Consider the following 12,101-nt stretch of genomic DNA (forward strand, 5'->3'; position numbering starts at 1 on the left):
AAATGGTGAGAAAACTTAATGTGAACAATATTTTATTTGTACTAGTAATATGTAATATTATAAAATTGTTGGCATATGGGAATATATGTGAATTTTCTCTTCTAATAAAAAGATTTATAAACTGCTTTACAATGACAATTTTTTCTTGTCTATTCTAGTTGGATCTGCCTAATTTAGTTCATAGTCTCTTGAGACACTTTCAATTAATTATAAGATCTTTTTAATCTCTTCTAGTTGTTTTCCAAAGGTACTAATGAAGAGTCAAGAAATTTGGTTATACTACTTTTATTTCAATATTTTAATTAACATATTAATAATAATGTAGGTAGTATGAGATATCTTAAATAATCACTAACATTCAAAGAATAATGCTAAGTATTTCTTCTGTTTGCCAGATTTTGATTATTTTTATATTACTTTTTCAGGAACATTCTATCACCTCATCTAGTGAGGTAAGAGAACTTTTCTTTAAAATATCAAATAGCACATTCATTGAAAAATTAGCATATTTCCAGAAAAGTGTGAATTAATTTGTTGTTAAGGTCACAAATAGGGTACGCAGTGGACAAAACACTCATTCAAAGTTAATGTCATTTTGGGGAAATTGAAAGTGACCATTTACACCAGGGTTTACATTGTTGCTCTTTAACAGAAATATTGGATATCTGACTCTGGAAGAAAGTGAATTTTAAATCAAGCCAGAGTCAAATCAAGAACCTACCATTTACCTTCAACAAAGTTTTATCCTGAAAAATCTCTCAGTATTGCTTAATTCAGTAGTTCTCAAATTGTTACCACACAACTAACAGAATCATGATCACTTAAGCATCTTGATGAACTTTTAAACTTGAGAATCTCTTGTTTAGAGGAGTGAATGTGGCTAGATTAAAATGTGTAAGTCACTGGGCACAATGGAAAAGGTGTTTGGGAAAGGAGGAAGCACAGCCTAAAGTCATCCTGCTTAGAGTCTAGGAAACATACTTTATTCTTTCTCTAGGCTGCAGGTCTCTCACAAGGAGAGCCACTGGCCACTTGTAAATAACAGTTGTGCCCTCTAGAAAGAGTACACAGGATTTAGTTTCCATGTCTACTTAGTAATTTTTTGTCATCTGCCTATACTCTGTAGGCATTTGATATTGTATGACTAATGCAGAATTGATAAAAACCTTCAAATGAAACACATTTTTAATCATGGTATTTTATTACTCAAACATAGAGTGATAATAAATATTTTAATTTATTGAATTCCTCATAAATAATATAATTTCTTGGTAGTACCTACTTGAGTCCTAAATATTTAATTAATTGCCCCTTCTTCTCTAGTACAATTCTAAGGTTAAATCATACAAGTTAATTCTTCTTTTCTTCCTCTAAGGAATCTGCTGAAGTTCCCACAGAGGTAAGTAATTTTTATTCACTTAAAATAATCATCACTTAAATACTATTTTCTTTTTGCATATTTTTATAACAAGTGCTTTTGTTTTCTTAATGGAGAGTTAAGTTCACTGTGGAAAAACAAAATACTACCTAAAACTACTGATAAATTTCTAATATAAATTATAATTTCAAATAAACCATTATTTTATGTCTTTTTCATCTTCCAAATGATCATAGAACATGTGGGTTTCTATTTTTAAAAAAATGAAAGGTAAGGAATTATCTAACTGATTTTGAAGGAGTCACAAACATCAGAAAATCTGTTTCAAATTTAAGTGATGTAAGTTATATACCAGTGTAGTTGAGATATCACGTTATTGTCTGTTCAACTTCTTTTTGACAGTGGCATCATACACAATATCTCAAGAGCAAAGGTTTCCAAGTCACACAGGAGGTAATGAAACCTATCCTTTGCAGGCCATAGAAGTTTGGTTTCTGCACAAGGAAAGAGCACGTGCTAAGATGTCAGCAACGTGTATTGCAACCACAAATTCACAGATTATTAGTACTTAACATCTCTAAACTACTGTTGCTTCAACTAAAAATGAAGATAACTATTTTGACCTTAAAGAATTATATAAAGAATTATATAAAATGTTTTACACAGTAGACAGATGCATATAAGAAAGTTGACACATTACAGTATTATCATATCATTACACAAATCAGACATTCCTTCTAAAACCATTATAACAAAAATGGCCTTTCTTTGAACACTGATAAATGGTACTCTCTAAATAAAACCTTCTTCTATAGGAAATTTTATAAATACCATTCTTATACTTTGTCAAAATGCTTCCAGTAACATTCCCTCTTTGTACTACTATTAACCTATGTATGGATTCATTCAGTAATCAAGCCCAGGCAATTCTAAAGATCAATTGACATTCTATACCCCCATTTATTTTCAAGATCTACTTAATCAGAATTGTCCTGAGAAAGATGCCATGTGTTTTCATAATTAATCTCTTTTTTAAAAAAAAATCTTTAGAGTTAGATAATAGGCTCTGAAATTTACTAGAATATTTATTGACCCTGAGAGGTGATAGGTTGATGATTAGAGATAATAGATAGATAGACAGATAATAGATATGTAAAGACAAACACTATACAAACTGCTATATAATTTAACAGATATAATCTTATATGGTACTAATGCTCAGAGAGTTTAAGCAATCTGATCAGGGTCTTGATTTAGTGCCCAGGATCAAGGGAATTAAAGATCAATTTCATCTTAATTCCAAAGACCAAGATTTTTACGCAAAAGGAAAAGAAATGACAGACACCTTCTAATTCAAGGAATTGTCCTTTTCGTTCTTTATATATACCTTTTTTTTCACATAGATGTTGTCTGGAGGCCTTAATTAACAAATTTTTTTAATTCTATAATTTATTATAAATATAGTTAGTTGTAGTATATCATATGTGTCTAAACTATTCTTTTGTTTGGTAAATTTGCCACCATTTATAAATTATCAAATTAAATAAAGTTTTAAGTAATTTTGTTCTGCAAGATCTGCTTTATCCCTCATAAACTTCAATATTGGAATGAATTTGATAATCTTCTGTCTCTGTAGAACCAATTTTATCAGAAGTGGAACTTCCTCCAATATCTCCAGGCTCGTCGCCAACCTCAGATTATTATAAACCCATTTGATGAGATTAAAGCAAGTGCCTACTCCTTTTTTCCCACTATGGTGAGTGCTAATCTTTTGTTTTGTTTTTTTGTTTGTTTTCTTTTGGTTGTGGTAAGGTATGACTTCAGGATAAAGATGAGCAAAATAGCTAGAGACAAACTGCCCCAAGTTCTAAATTAGAAAGTACAGTAGAACAATTGTGAAAATAATCTTGTGATTCGGAAATTAAATTGTAAACAGTGTAGTCCAAATAGAGTAACAACAGCCACAAAACTGAGCAATTTCATTTAAATTTAACAGACATGACCTAAGTGTTTGGTGATATATCATTTGGCTTGGTTACTCATACAACTCTCCAGTGTGGGAGAGGGTAGAATTTATTATGTTTATGTAACAACAAAATAGTAATATAAGAAAATGTAAGGAAGTGAGGTAACTTGCAAATTCAAGTAGTCTCTCCCATTCTGTTTCATAAAACAATTTTGTGTTTTCTTATACAAGGAATAAATAACAACCATTCTATTGGCCTTTTAGGGGGGTTTATAGAACAGAGAACAGCTCTCCACCAGGAAGATAAGACATTTTAATACAAAAACAATATCCCAGTAACTAGAAAGACATATATCATACACTGCACTAGATAATCTTTGGTATTGGAAATGGGAACTTCAGATATATGAAAAATTTGAGGAAGGCAGCACAAAAATGTACAAATCCAGTGATACAAGGATTAGATTTGTGACAGAATTTACAAAAATTTTTAATATATTTCTTTTAAAAAATTTCACCTCTTAATATTATACTATCACAATGGAAGACATGGTGTGCTTCTTAAATTTTGTTAGCAGGATAGGAGGAATGCAATGTATCATCGGAGTAAGGACTCTAGTTCATCCAGATCCAGGCAAAGTGCTGCTGGTCAAACATATTCCTGCCTATCACAGATGACTAAAGATATTTTCACATCACATGATAATAGTTTAGTTTTATTTTTACGTTTTATTCTCTGAGAATGAATAAATGTCCCAAAAAGAATATTAAAAAATAATTTTATAAGTAAGATTAAATTGTATCACTTCAATTTTTTTAAAAGGAATCTGCCAGCTTCTTCCAGAAAGTAAGTGAAAGCCATGTATACTAATTATATTTAATAAATTACTTGTACCGTTGTTATTACTATACTATAAGTATTATTTATTTTTTATAAACATAAACTGAAAAAGGATATGGTTATGTATACTAGTCAGATAAAATCTATTTATTTATTTATTGGTTAATTGAAAAGATAAGTCATTCATCACTTATTTATGAACTATGTATTTAGTAAATACTTCATGATCCTAGATTTTGGGGTTAAAAGTGATTAAAAGAAGCACTAAAAATAAATGTAATTCTCTCCTTTATATAAAAAATGGTATTCTTCTATATATATTCAAGAAGAAATTATGCATATCCCATACTATGAAAATGAAGTCTCCAATAATTCTTCTTTTATTTCTTTAAGGAAACCCCCAAGGCTGTTCATATGGTAATGTATTGTTTCTATCTGATGCTATATTTAATTTGTATTTTTAAAAACTAATATTAAAAAAATTATTAATTAGGCCTACCTGAAATGCTCTTTTGTTAGTAAGATAGAGTGATATTTTGGTTGCCTAAAATATTTCTCTCTACCTCTTAACTTTGGTTCCCTCAATTGTCCTGAATTCTTTCAACGTATTCCTTCCATGTCTATGTAAGCAAGACCCTCCTACATAACTTTGTTTTTTGTATGGTTTCCACTGTTTTCATTTTTAATCAGATCTTTATTATTTTTTGAGCTGGAAATTTTACTGCAGCTCAAATACTTGATAATGTATAGCTGGACTCTGGTTAATTGGAGAAATGATGTTTCAAATAAACCAGTGCCAAATCAGGATCCTGTTAATTGCCTTCACCATAGTCTTACCTGTCATGTTGTTTAGGGGGTTGAATACTAGATTGCATTATGAGTGTGTAAATCCCAGACTAAAAGACCACCTGCTGTATTAGAAAAAGCTAAATGGATGAGCACAATGGGAAATTGTCTGGAGAGAGGATGAAACATGGATTGCAACTCAACCTTGGTGCCTTAGGAATCATGCCTTACCCTTTCTCTCAAACTGTGGGTCCACAGCCAAATATAAAAACAATGATCTTCCCAGAAAGGACATGCAGGCCTTGCCACTACCTCTAGGCCTGATGAATTTTTCATTCTTTTCTCTCACTCACTCTCTCTATTTTTGGCATCTGCCTATACTCCATGAGAATTTGACATTATATGAACAATGCAAATAAAAGGAAATTTTGAAATAAAACATATTTTTAGTTAAGTACCATTTTCTTGACAAGGAGATTACTCTGATAATTAATATTTAAACTTATTTAAGTCACAATAAATTTCTATAGAGTAGCACTGTCTTTTAGCAGTGGCTTGGCCCTAAATTATCAAAATAATTATCCATAGTTCTCTAATATATAGACAAAAATTACTGATGAGCCATCCAAGCAAAATTGATTTTCATTTTCTTCCCCTAAAAAATTAACTAAAGTATTCACTCAAGGAAGTCATTGTCACTCAAACAAAATTAATTACATATCATCCCATAATATTTTCTTTTATATTTATCAGTTTATTTTTGTGTTTAACAGAAAACTAAGATGACTAAAGAAGAAAAACATTACCTAAAACTTCTGGTAAGTTTTCTGTACAAACATTTATAAGACATCCAGACTCTCGTAGGCACTGCTGAACTGCAGTCCTCTTAACAACAACAAACATTTTATAAATTCTAACTTTGATAAATTAGAATTATAATTTGTCAAAATGGCTACAAAACAGTCTTTCATTTGACCAGTTATGTATCTACTCAACCATTATTCCTGTTTATCTAAAAACCCATTGATTTTCTATTTTGTAAAAATAAGAAATTATCCTGAAGGCAGATACCAATGTGTATAATAGTTCACTTTTAATCACTATAATAATTTATAACCACATGCTTATTTATGGTTTAAAATAGAGCATACAGTATATATATTAATCATGAAACAGGTGACAGGTACGATGCAAAGCCCTCTTTCCATATTGATTTAGTTACTTGTGTCATTTAGAGAGATAGACAGATTGGCTCAGTGTCATACATTCTGCTATGGGAAATCACACATTCTATAAACTCAAAGAACTAGAGCCTTTCCACCAGACATGGAGAAGAAAATACAATCTGAGACACATTTTAATAAATTAGAATTTTATTTTCTTGCCTTCTTACACTCTTTTGTTCTTTTCTTTTTTTTCTTTTTCAGGTTTTTTGTTGTTGTTTGTTTGTTTACTTAAGCATTTTGGCCTTGGACTCTGAATTCATTAACAAATATTCTAAATTCTAAAGTCAATTTTATGAATGTAAATACACAATTAAGTTTGTATAATAAACTTTCCTTTGGTTAGATCTGTTTGGTATCATTTAGAATTCATCTGTATAATTAAAGTTTTATTTATTTGGTTATGTCCGGGCAAACTCTGACACATGGGATTTATAATTTTTAAGCAAATTAATATAACTAGCTTATAAATTATTAACAAATTATAATATTTTATAAAAATATTATAAATTATTTAAAATTTATTTCTAAAACAAAATGGCCCAATATCATCAGAAGTTCTTTTGGCCTCAATATTTCAAGACTGTTCAATATCAGACAACTATGAAACCATGGAATCCAATTATGACCAATGCTCATCAAATTATCCCTATGGTGGTAAGTTCTCTTTTTACTTTTTATTTTAAAAATAGAGTTACCTTTTGTAGTAAAAGCTAAGAAATTAAATAGAGAAAATCTCAACAAGTTCTCAAGTAGAAGCTAAAACAAAGTTAAATAAAATTTCTGGGTTATAAATTAAATGATAAATCATAGAGACAAATACAGTTACCATAAATAAAAATAATTATGATAAATTATATTTACATTAGATTTAACTTTCTTTTTTTTTTTTTTTTTTTTGTATTTTTCTGAAGCTGGAAACTGGGGAGAGACAGTCAGACAGAATCCCGCATGCGCCGGACCGGGATCCACCCGGCACACCCACCAGGGGCTACGCTCTGCCCACCAGGGGGCGATGCTCTGCCCCTCTGGGGGTTGCTCTGCGGGGACCTGAGCCACTCTAGCGCCTGGGGCAGAGGCCAAGGAGCCATCCCCAGCGCCCGGGCCATCTTTGCTCCAATGGAGCCTTGGCTGCAGGAGGGGAAGAGCGAGACAGAGAGGAAGGAGGGGGGCGGTGGAGAAGCAAATGGGCGCTTCTCCTATGTGCCCTGGCCGGGAATCGAACCTGGGTCCCCCGCACGCCAGGCCGACGCTCTACTGTTGAGCCAACCGGCCAGGGCAGATTTAACTTTCTTAAGAGTTGACTTAGAATAAGTCAATTGATCTCTATAGCAATTCTTAGAAGTAAGTCAAGATACAGAATATTATTTCTATTTTGCAAAAGTATCTGAAATTTGGAAATGTAGTTAGATGAAGCTCTAGGTAACATTCTTCTTTATTTAATTTTTAATAATGTGACTTGGGAAACATTTTTTTAACATTAAAGAATAACTGGGAGAGCAAGAAATTGAAACCAAAGAACTGACAACTTAATATATAAATATAGGTTTGGAATCAGAAGACCTGGCATAATTAAGCCTTTGATTTTGGGCAAGTCACTTTATTTCTTAGGTTTTCTTAAAATATAATTTAGTTTTTAGAAATACATGTAGCATTTAAGGATATTTTCCCCATTAAAGAGAAAATATGGTTTAATTTCTGTAATTTGAATGTAAAATGCTTAGAGAAAGTTCTAAATGTTTCCATGGAGATGTAAATATTCTTTGTTTATTATAAACATTTACCTAGAACATGTCATTTCTCTTCTCTTTTAAAGAGATACTTTTAAGATTCTCAAGTTAACTTCTTCTACTTGAGTTTGATAAGTGCCTTTAGGCCTAGAATTTAAACAATAATTTAAATAGGATATTATGTGAAGAATGTGACTTTGATATTACTAGATAATGTAGTCTCAACTTTAAATAATATTTTAGTTTATGAAATATTTTAAATTCTGCTTATACCTTCTTGATTCACAAATGTAAGGTGTCTATATAATTTGTATTCATAGATCCTATAAATATTTTGACAAAATATTATAAGAACTTTATAACTGATGATACATTTAGCCAGAAGTGCTAACTTTGGGTGGAAACTCACACAAGTATAATGTTCACAGTGATGTTTAACTGTCTTCTTTAAATTGAGACAAAAACTTCATCAGACTCAGCATTTTAGTTTGGGCAAAGATATCTACAGTATTATCAAAAGAGTTTCCTATGTAAGTTAAGTATTTTAAAACCAATTCTTACACATTTTCTTTGGAAAATCATTATTAAAAAAATACACAAGACCTCCTTTTCCATTTTTTCTCTCTTTGACACTTTAATTATTGCTATAGTCCCATAGTAGCAAACCAAGGAAACTAATATACATTAGTCTCTTTAGTGTTGCTTTCTGTCACTTTTTATTCTTTATATTGTCCTTGCAGTATATAGGTTATCCTCTGTCTCAGAATTTGTCTCACTAAATTTGTCATCTTGTTCTTTTCATATATCCTGCAACGGGACAAAGTAGGTCCCTAAGAAATGAGTAATAACAGTAATAACAATAATTTATTGAAGGCTCCAATGGGCTAGTCACAATTCCAAGTCCTTTGCCTGAGAAAACTAATTTCATGTTCACCAAAAAACTTCTGTGGTAATTAATATATTAAGCAAATTTGAGATTAGAAAACTGAAGGCCATGGAGTGTAAATACATTGTCGTGGTTAACCTTGCAAAAATGGAAGATCAAATAATCTAATATAGATTTTTAACCTTAGGACTCAAACACTCCACTACCGAAACCAAACCACATCCAAATCCAGCTAAGGAATTTTTTGAAAAGATTTTTCTTTTTATTTTAGGTACATTGTCACAAACTTGATGTGCTTTGTCATGTCTTTTTGGTCCTGCCAATGATGAAAAGATTAGAAAATTTCACAAAATAATTTTATCTGAGAAGAATAATGACTACTATGGATAAGGGCTGAAAATACAGGAGATTTTTATAAAGAGCAATATTCCTTTTGTTATCATTATTTATATATTTATTCTATGTTTTTAAGAAGCTTATCATGTGTCCCACAATGTGAGAGATGTAAAAGTGACAGAAATAAGTTGCTGAACTTACTCTCATTAAACTTTGCTCTAGACAAGGACACAGAAGTGGTAATACTATGTGCTACATGCCAAATTAGAGGCACGAGAAGGAGATGGTAGAACAAAAAGGTCAATCACAGTCCTCAACTAAGTCCTTACACATAATTAGAAATAGACTAAGCAAAACAATGGCAGAAGAAAACTAATAAGCAAAAGGTATTGAATTTACAAGAAAGTTATAAAAGAAATAGAAAAATAATGTGCAATAGATTTTGAAGAATGTAATAATTTTTAAGTGATTTCTTAAAATACCAGTAGTCTAAAATCACTTTGCATAATAAAATTATTTTACTAAAATTCAGATTTCAATTGGAGCAAAAAGTTTAAATGTAGAAAGCAGTAATATTTTATGTCAAATAAACTATTTGGAAAATAAGAATAATTAAATGTTCCTTCAAAATTGACTGAAAGTATAAATATTTACATTTAATAAGAAAATAAATTTACTTTTTTATGTTAGCTTGAAGAACCTCTTATCTTTCACTTATTAATTGTTCAACAAATAGTTATTATTTGGGGCACCAGAAAATATTAACTAATAATAATTATAACAAATTATATTCTGCTAGACTAGGATGGATGAGTATGTGGTGTGTTCTGTATATAAACAATACATTATTCCTGAAATACAATAACTCCCTTGTCTGCAGGGACATGTTCCAAGACTCCCAGTGGACATATGTTTCATATATATATATGAAGCCTAATTTGTAAATTAGGCACAGTAAGAGATTAACAACAATAACTAATAATAAAATAGAACAATTATAACTATACTGTAATAAATATTATATGAATGTAGTCTCTTAAAGTACTTCATTGTACTTACTGTACTTACTCTTCTTCTTGTGTTGACTTAAGATGATACAGTGCCGGCATCGTGTGATAAAGAGAGGTGAATGGTAGCATTATAGTGTTAGGCTACTTGCAAGAATTCCTTGAACAGAGAACTATGACCACAAGAGTTGATCTGATAACCCAAAAGGCTACTAAGTGACTAATGCATGGGTAGGGTATACAACCCAAACATGCTAGACAAAGGGAAAGTCCACACATCAAGTAGGACAAGGTGAGACAGTGAGAGATCTCATCAAGTTACTCAGAATGGCATGCAATTGAAAACTCATGAATTGTATATTTCTGAAATTTTCTATTTAACATTTTCAAAACATAGTTGACCATAGGTTAACTGAAACTACAGAAAGCAAAACTGTGTACAGGGGTGGGAGGCTACTTTATAAGTCTATTATATATATATATATATCAAGTCTATTTTATATATATATATATATATATATATATATATATATATATATATATATAATATAGTATTGTGTTTTTCCTTTTAGGTTTGACTGATAAATCTGTCTTCTACAGTTTTTTATCTACTATATTACTTCACACTACCAACATGTTTGGACAGGACTATTGATAAGGCATATATATTGTGCCAATAGAAGACTGAGCAGAATATTCCCTGAACTGATTAGACTCTTCCTGTTTGTTCATGTTGAATATGCTGGGTCTGTACTATGATTTCATACAAGATGGTGTCTGTACTATGATTTGATACAAGCTGGGCTGATGACTATGTAAAACATTTTCATCATTCTTTCTATTGTAGAACCCCATTTTCTTTCTTCAAAAACTAAAATTGCAAACGCATCCTTTGGTATATAATCATTTCCATTGTTCTAGCTGATCCATGGGCTACTTATAATAATATAAACAGTCCCTTTAACAGTTAAATTTAAACCAACTTGGTTGCTTCTCATAATAGATAACCTTGAACACTACAAATTATATTCTTGAACCAAAACTGGGTTCACAGAACCATTCAAGCATCATTCCACCATCCCTCTGATTTATTCATGCTTACAGTTTGCCACAACCTTGATTCCAGACCTTCACCAGAGCCCTCAATCTGCCTCTCTCAGTTTACATTCTCACACCACAGCAGGGAGTCAGGCACTGAAAATGTAGCAGAGGAAGAAATTTTCCTCTACCCTCAAGGTTCCTTTGGAGGTCTGATAACACTAGGGAACAAAATTTTTGTTGCATCCACAAAGACACTTGCTCTTACCTAACTTGAGTGTGCTGATCTCAAATATGACATTAGTTTTTCTCTGTAAGCTACAGTTCTTTTGCAATTCAAGATTTTATGTTTTCATTTTATTGTAAAATTTTTAATGTTTAGTTTAACATAATGAAGTAGAATGTCTTTTTGGGCATCATTTTTGTGAAATTATAATAATTTTTATAATGCAGTAAATACACTAATACACTAAGTTATTGCATCAGAATTTGTCTACAATTTTGAAATAGAACATATTAAAATACTTATTTTAATCATAAAACTTGCACAAAACTTATTTAAATTCTATTCAGGCAAAAATTTGCGTTTGTAGCTCTTGCGTTTGTGTACTTGTTGAGGACAATCTTGTTTGATGCTCCAGCAGTAGTCTGCCATCATTTAGAGCTGTCAAAAAATAGCCACCATTCTGTTGGACTGTAAGTGGTAACACTTAGCTGGCTGAGAAGACTAAAAACTGTTTGTCTTCAGAAAAAAAGTCCACAAAAAAGCCACTATTCTGTTGGACTGTAAGTGGTAACACTTAGCTGGCTGAGAAGACTACAAAGTGTCTTCGGGAAAAAAGTCCAAAAAAATTTGTTCATGCTTCCTGAATTGGAATACTTTAGCTGACCGGTGAAGTACATTCTTTTC

This window comes from Saccopteryx leptura, chromosome 5 (assembly GCF_036850995.1).
Source record: "Saccopteryx leptura isolate mSacLep1 chromosome 5, mSacLep1_pri_phased_curated, whole genome shotgun sequence".
In the NCBI taxonomy this organism is placed as follows: Eukaryota; Metazoa; Chordata; class Mammalia; order Chiroptera; family Emballonuridae; genus Saccopteryx; species Saccopteryx leptura.